The sequence below is a fragment of the Nannobrachium achirus genome (assembly GCF_963921795.1).
Source record: "Nannobrachium achirus genome assembly, chromosome: 7".
In the NCBI taxonomy this organism is placed as follows: Eukaryota; Metazoa; Chordata; class Actinopteri; order Myctophiformes; family Myctophidae; genus Nannobrachium; species Nannobrachium achirus.
In genome coordinates, this window is record NC_137816.1 from 4,815,981 (window position 1) to 4,823,872 (window position 7,892).

A 7,892-nucleotide genomic window follows, 5' to 3' on the forward strand; every position below is an offset into this window, starting at 1 on the left:
ATTTTGGTATTGCATCTGAAATGGCTTGGAATTAGAGACAGACAGATCATGAAATTTAAATATCCGAGTGGTTGTTTAGACTAAAACCTTATAAAACCGTATTATGGACCAATATTTATACAAAATATATATTTTTGAAAAGCATGGTGGGGGGGGGGGAATCATCTGAAACATAATTTTATACAATGTGTAGTGGGAGTCCCTGCTTCATCTCTATAGGCTCTATAGGAGATGATGCAAGAAGAAGGAAAAAGAAACAAAAAAACAAAACAAGAAGGCCCCTGATATAGAGGGTCTTACTCAAGATGTGAACCCTATTTGACTGGGCAATGAACCTGAGTGACATTTGACATAACGCATACATTATATTTGAGCAATGATCTGTAATAATGTAGAAACCTATAACTACTAATATATACTGTCTCTTTTTTACTAACTCTGATGATTTAATTAAAAAAAAGTGCTGAGCCCTCGTGGCAGGGCTCAGGTGAATGTTCAAATAAATTACCAAAGCATGCTTCTCTGTTTGTGACACTTTATTGGTACATTTTACTTATGTGTGACTGGGAATTCATGTTATAAGCATAACCATACATTTCAATATGCATGTATACTGCTGAACATAGAGAAAATGCATCCGTAGGAGACATTGCAACGCATTGCGAACTTGTAGATTGGCTATTTTTAAATGGCTGGCATATAGGGTTGAAGTGGTTAATGTATGTTTTGTAATACTTATCAACATCTACAGTAAAGTAGCCTAACTCAAGTTTTAAAATAATTGTAGTGGAGTAAAAGTACAATATTAGCCTCTAAGATGCAATGGAGTTGAAGTAAACATATTGAAAATTGGAAATAGTAAAGTAAATAATAATAATACTAATATTCAAAGAGCTTTATTGGCATGAGAAAACATAATTTAACTCATCCTTGCCATGAGTGTGCAGACACAATCATAATAAATCATAATATGTAAAATTCACAAACAATCAGGCTTCCAATTCAAGTAAGAAAGATCATTCTATCTAGACAGAGCATCCTGAATCACTTTTTGACAACATATAGTGTTGCATGGCTTCTTTTACTCGACAGGTCCTTGCTGGTAGCATGACTTTGTGATGACATGGGAAACCAGCCCTGTCCACTACTTTAGTACATTGAATGAATGAATGAATGAATGAATGAATAGTTTTATTTCGATAATCAGTGAGACATTACAAGTCATTTTTGTTTTCGTTTCTTTTTTTTTTAACCTTAACATTAAATGCACACTGTGGGGCAGCAGTGTTTTAAAAAAACAGTTTGGTATGTTTGGTACCATGTTTGATGTTTACCTGGAATTTGTAGCCCACAGAAGCACCAAATAGTTTCTGATTAGACGTTGCTAAGCCAGGAAAGGCAAGAAGCGCACCACCTTGTAGTGTACATGCACTGCGGCGCAGTAGCTCAGCAAACAACACTGTAGTGTAGAGCTCAAGACCCTGGTGTTAGGTAGGAGAGTGTGGAGGGTTCCAGGAGTCCCGAGCTGGTGTTGGCTAGAGTCTAGACCACACTCTCGCATCGCAGATGTTGATACCAGGCCTGGAATTTGGACATTTTAGAGGCAAGGCCAACAAAAGACACTGGTGTCTACATGACAAGAAAGAGACACTGATGTCTACTGTATATATTGACAAGAAAGAGACAGAGGATTAAATGATACAGTCAGCTTTAGGGCATTAAGGCCACTGAGGCCTCAGGTCATTGGTTTGGGGGGCACAAGGCCAAACTAAGGGGCAACGGCGGCCATGGCCTTCATGGCCTCCATGAAATTCCTGCCCTGGTTGATACATTACTGATCGTGCACTTTTTAGTTGCTCTTGGTGGATGAGGGTCAGAGAACTGTAACCTATAATCATAACTCTCTCTCTCTCTCTCTCTCTCTCTCTCTCTCTCTCTTTCTCTCTCTCTCTCTCTCTCTCTCTCTCTCTCTCTCTCTCCAAATCTAAAGTGACAAAAACAAGGAAACAGCTAGGCCGATTATCCACTTTTAACCTCTTGAACCCCAGGAGTCCGCCTAAAATGTATGCCCAAATTGGAACCGTTGTGGACACAAAACTATTGTGGCTACTCTTGACCCACCAAATGTCAGCTAACCCCTGAAACCCCTGTTTGGTGCAACAGAGTCTGTTGGGTCTGTTGAACTTGCAGACCCAACAGACTCTGTTGCACCAAAAGTTTAATATAGTTCAACTTGAGACTTCTGATATTAAAATGAATTATTCCAAGAACTTTTCTAGTCTTAAAACCGACTTTAGTGAGTGGAGAGTCAGAGTTTGTACAATACTTGATCCCAAGCTATAAAAAATATCATTACCAAACATTGAAAAACATTGAAATATTTTGAAATGTGATCCTCATTTGAAAAATATAGCTATGTCACCACCAAGGTTTTGCTTTACGAGAGGAATGAACATTAGAGACTCTGTGGTTAAATCACTTTATAGATCACCAGGTACCAGCTCCAACTGGCTGAGGGAAGAGTTGTGTGGCATCCACCCATGTGGTAGATGCCAGGGTCCAGCAGCATTGCCTGGCCTTCTCTCCCATCCTCCCCAGCGAGCTGTCTGTGTCTGAGCTGTGCATCCACGGCGTCAGTTTGGCAACAAGATGGACCGGAGAGACGAGGTCTGTGCATGGGTCTGTGTCATCCTGAGGGAACCCACGGCAAAACACTGCCCCCTGGAGGTGGTCCTGGAAACTACAGGCACCAGAATCCCTCTCATAGCAGGTAACCAAACTACAGAATCCCTTTCATAGCAGGTAACTAAACTACAGTTATAGCTATTTAACACTGAAGAAACACTATATAGCAATGATTACTATCACAATATAGAGCTATTTAACACTGTTACTGAACAAACACTCTATAGCAATGATTACTGTCACAATATAGAGCTGTTTAACCCTGTTACTGAACAAACACTCTATTGCAATTATTACTATCACAATATAGAGCTATTTAACACTGTTACTGAACACTATGATTACTGTCACAATATAGAGATATTTAACACTGTTACTGAACAAACACTATAGCAATGATTACTGTCACAATATAGAGATGTTTAACACTGTTACTGCACAAACACCAGTAAGACTCCCTATTTGGGAGATAAGCGACCGCCAGGTCGCATACACAAACTTTGGCAATGTTAGCCAATCAGGAGGGAATATGGGAAATGGGACAGATCCATGTTGATGACATGACTTTAGATATACTGTGTACCACTTTGCCTGATTTTAGGGCAAACTCTGTAGGAGCAGTGTCCAAAAATGTGTCTTGCAGGAATCGAGGGGTGGAGGTTGTGGTTTGGCAGCCAAGGAGTGTGTCTGCGAAGGTTGGCATGAATAAGGGCAACGGTGGCGGAGATATGAGTAGGGGAAAAGTGTGACGTGACGTGTGGCGGACAGACAGCCGGTGGAGGTTTTAGATTCTACCTTTTCCTGTTGGCCCTTCTGACACCAGGGAACAGCAAACTGATCATCCATCCATTCGATTAATTAACCACTTATTAATTAAACTCATCTATTATTCATTGCATTCCTCAATTTATTCAGTTCTTACTTTACTACACTCAGAATATGGTGCGTCGCTTCAGTACTCTACTCCACCTGAGGACGATTCTACGAGTGTCTTCTAAACCAGTTTTCTGAAAAATGTATGTTTCTAGGATGAGTGCTTCTCAAACCATTTCATGTCAAGGACCCCTAAAATTACATGTATTTGACCACAAACACCCATCTCTAAATATTTTGTTCCAGGGACCCCGAGATAGAAAGATTTGAGTTACAAATGTTAAATAAAGAAATATATATTCAAAGATTCGCACTCCCTGCGCTCCCTTTTCCTGCGCTCCCTTCCCAATGCACCAGGCTGAAGTTTGTCCGTCGGTTGCACCAGTAGTAGAGCATAAAAATACAGAAACTAGATCCAGGCATAGAAAACGGCCAAAAAAGTGATCCCACCTCCATTATTGTTTATGTGTGCTCAAGATTTGAGACTAGCGTTACGGGAGCTTCTGCTACGGTACACACCCGCGCCACCCCTCATCTGTCCAGACAGACTCTGCCGCAGAAAGAACAAACCGGCGGGAAAAGAGTTAAAATGTAAAGTGACACAGATGTTTTCCAGGTCTTAATTAACAACTTATTATTCATTGCATTCCTCAATTTATTCAGTTCATACTTTACTACACTATGGTACATCACTGTTGGGGTGAAACTGCATTGTATTTCCATTCATGTTTGTGTTGTATCAATGCCCTCATTCAGTGGTACTCAAACCTTTTCTATATCAAGGACCCCCAAATTGACATGTGGACCCCCCTCGGAGGATATTTCCTCCAACAACCAGCTAACTGTGGATGGATGCCCACTTATAATCTCCACTCATGTGGTGCATTTATTTGATTTGTTCTGCCAACTTTTAAAGATGGGTAGTGATGGGGCTCAAATCCCGAGCCATTACAAACTGGATAACACATTTGTTGCAACCTGGTATCAATAAGCATTTGGGCTTGTCGTCGAGCCTGTTATCGAGCATAGCAGCCCTTTATTTCATGTTTAAATCATCAAGACGAGGCGGTGAAGAACTAATCACCCACGCTGGCACAAACATGTTGGCCTAAAAGTGTATTGATACCTGCCAACAAGGTCTGTTAGAAAAGTACTGTATTTAGAAGGCCCTAAAATGTGATACAAGTGATACTATTTGGTTAAATAAAATATGCATTTTCTATTTATAAAGAGCTGAAAATACATGGAGATTCTCTAGTAATTATTACCGTTCGCATGCGACCAAAATATATCATTTGCCAGGTGGCAAACCTACTATTTCTCACCTACCGCTGTGTCACCTGACTAAGTGACATTCCTCATTTGGCTGTGCATCAATCAGATTAGTTATTTAATTAAATGAAGCCCAGCTGTCATGGTAGATTTATGACGACTAGAGTTAGAGACAGACTTCCTGAATGTAAGAAGTGTGTGTGTGTGTGTGTGTGTGTGTGTGTGTGTGTGTGTGTGTGTGTGTGTGTGTGTGTGTGTGTGTGTGTGTGTGTGTGTGTGTGTGTGCGTGCGTGTGCAGTGGTTTTCTGCACGGTGGAGTGAAGTCTTAAGGTGCACGCACATGCACATGCGTATACCCGCGTGCATCAAACTCACAGTCTATCAATAACAACCCATTCACAGTTCTGGTAAGCAGTTGGCGCCAAGCGTCAGAATGAACAGGAATGAGCGACCTGGCTGGATGGGGGACTGCTCCATGGTTCCAACTCCCGTTGGTCCCAACAGGTTAAAATTCACCAAGCCCAAGCATTTGGGCTTGTCATTGAGCCTGTTATCGAGCATAGCAGCCCTTTATTTCATGTTTAAATCATCAAGACGAGGCGGTGAAGAACTAATCACCCACGCTGGCACAAACATGTCGGCCTAAAAGTGTATTGATACCTGACAACCAGGTCTGTTAGAAAAGTACTATATTTAGAAGGCCCTGAAATGTGATGCAAGTGATATTAATTTTTGGTTAAATAAATATGCATTTTCTATTTATAAAGAACTGAAAATGCATCGAGATTCTCTAGTAATTATTACAGTACTATTCATCACTGCCTTAGGGTACCTCGGTCAATGAAGTCTCTCTCTCTCTCTCTCTCTCTCTCTCTCTCTCTCTCTCTCTCTCTCTCTTTCTCAGTCTTCATGTTCGCTGAGCACGTCTCCTGTGGTAAACAACTTTTATCATTTAAACATTACGTCAAAATGCGATGACAGATTGACAGCTACTGCTAAATGTGTTTTCTTTAGTAGTCTGATTTTGAGTTTACTTCCTCGTGTCTTCACCGTTCACATGCGACCAAACGTCAAACGATATCATTTGCCAGGTGGCAGTACGTGACATTTCTCACCTACCGCTGTGTCACGTGGCTGTAAGTGACATTCCTCATTTGGCTGTGCATCAATCAGATTAGTTTTTTAATTTAAAAGAACCCCAGCTGTCATGGTAGATTTATGATTTATGTGTGTGTGTGTGTGTGTGTGTGTGTGTGTGTGTCCAAGCCAACAGGAGCAAGCAGGATACAACAACAACATTAATTCATCAACCCACGATGACAGCTTGACTTCATAATTATCTGTGGTTTCTTCCTCTTCACATGCCACCAAAGAACACATGGTGTGACTTATTTATCTCTGCCAGCTTCCTTCTATACTATCCCACCAGTTAACAGCATTTATAATCTATTATTTTAAACAGGTAAGAGTTCTAATGTATTATCTTTGTACAGTTAACCGTTATAATGTATTATTTTATACAGGTAAAGGACAACAGCTAAGGCAAAACTGGTCTGTCATTGTGGATTCTTGAAAATCTCTCTCTCTCTCTCTCTCTCTCTCTCTCTCTCTCTCTCTCTCTCTCTCTCTCTCTCTCTCTCTTTCTTTCTCTCTCTCTCTCTCTCTCTCTCTCTCTCTCTCTCTCTCTCTCACACACACACACACACACACACACACACACACACACACACACACACACACACACACACACACACACACACACACACACACACACACAGTGATTGCTATTGGTCAGTTGGTTTTGACCAGTGATCCTAACCCTAACCCAGGGGTTGACACTAAGGTCTCAGAGGCACTTGCCCATCGGGCAAGTACAGGTCATGTTCTACTTGCCCGAAGGTAATGCCCACTTGCCCGAAAAGTAAATCGTCCATTATAAAATGATAGGTACGATTTTAATTACCGCCCAATTTGACACTTATTTCTTTACTTTCTGGGGCTGTGCGATAAAATGTCATACCTCAATACCTCCAAATCCAAATACCAAATACTTTAGCTATGATTGAATATGTCTGTGGGTTCACACTTGTTATTTTTTATTTTTAAATGTAGCAACAGTAAGTTGCTACATTAGTGCTCTTATTTTACATTCCACAGACCAGAAGACACAGCGCACTGGCCACATTCAGGTGTTTAGACAGATATCTCGTGTTGTGTTTATAGACATTTGTATCCCCTCTCAAATGAGCACTTGCCCTGTCGGGCAACCTGAAAGCCAACTTCACCTGCCCTGACGTTTTATTTACCTGCCGGGGGCAGGTGGGCAAGCCTTAGTGTCAATGCCTGCTAAAGGGAAGTGGCAACACTTCCATAGAGGTTAGGCTAACCTCTATGGAAGTGTTGCCACTCAGACAATTAGAATGTCTGAATGGCAGCATGTCTGAATGGAGAGTGGACCCCCGGCCATCCTACCTTGACCCAGAAAAAGCTTGTTGTCTGATGTGTTTCTATTATCTGTGAAGCAAATTTTGGTTGTTGTTTGTGTTGTTATTACGTACTGTAATGGGCTGGGTATGTATGAAGGCGACTGGGTTTTTTGAAGAATAGCCCTGAAACAGCTGGGATTCTGGGAATGTACAGTATGTATGTAGGTGACTTCATTAACGGGTGAAGACATTAGGGACATGAGGCCAGCAGCACACAGCACCTCGTGGCGCGCTCTGCTTGCCTGAGAAGTGAGGAGCTAGTTGGCACCTTGACATAGTGCAGTTCTAGTTGCGACCGTCAGGTTGCAGTTACTATCAAAACCTCCACCGGCTGTCTGTCTGTCTGTAAGTCTGTCACGTCACACGTCACGCTTTTGCCCTACTCATATCTCCACCACCGTTGCCCTGATCCAAGTCAAATTTTGCAAACACACTCCTTGGCTGCCAAACCACAACCTCCGCCCACCTCATTTCTCATGTGCCCCCTTCTAGCGCCACCATGAGGCCGATTCTTGCAAAACACATTTTTGGACACTGCTCCCACAGATTTTGGCCTTTAGAAGGCAATCGTAGCCA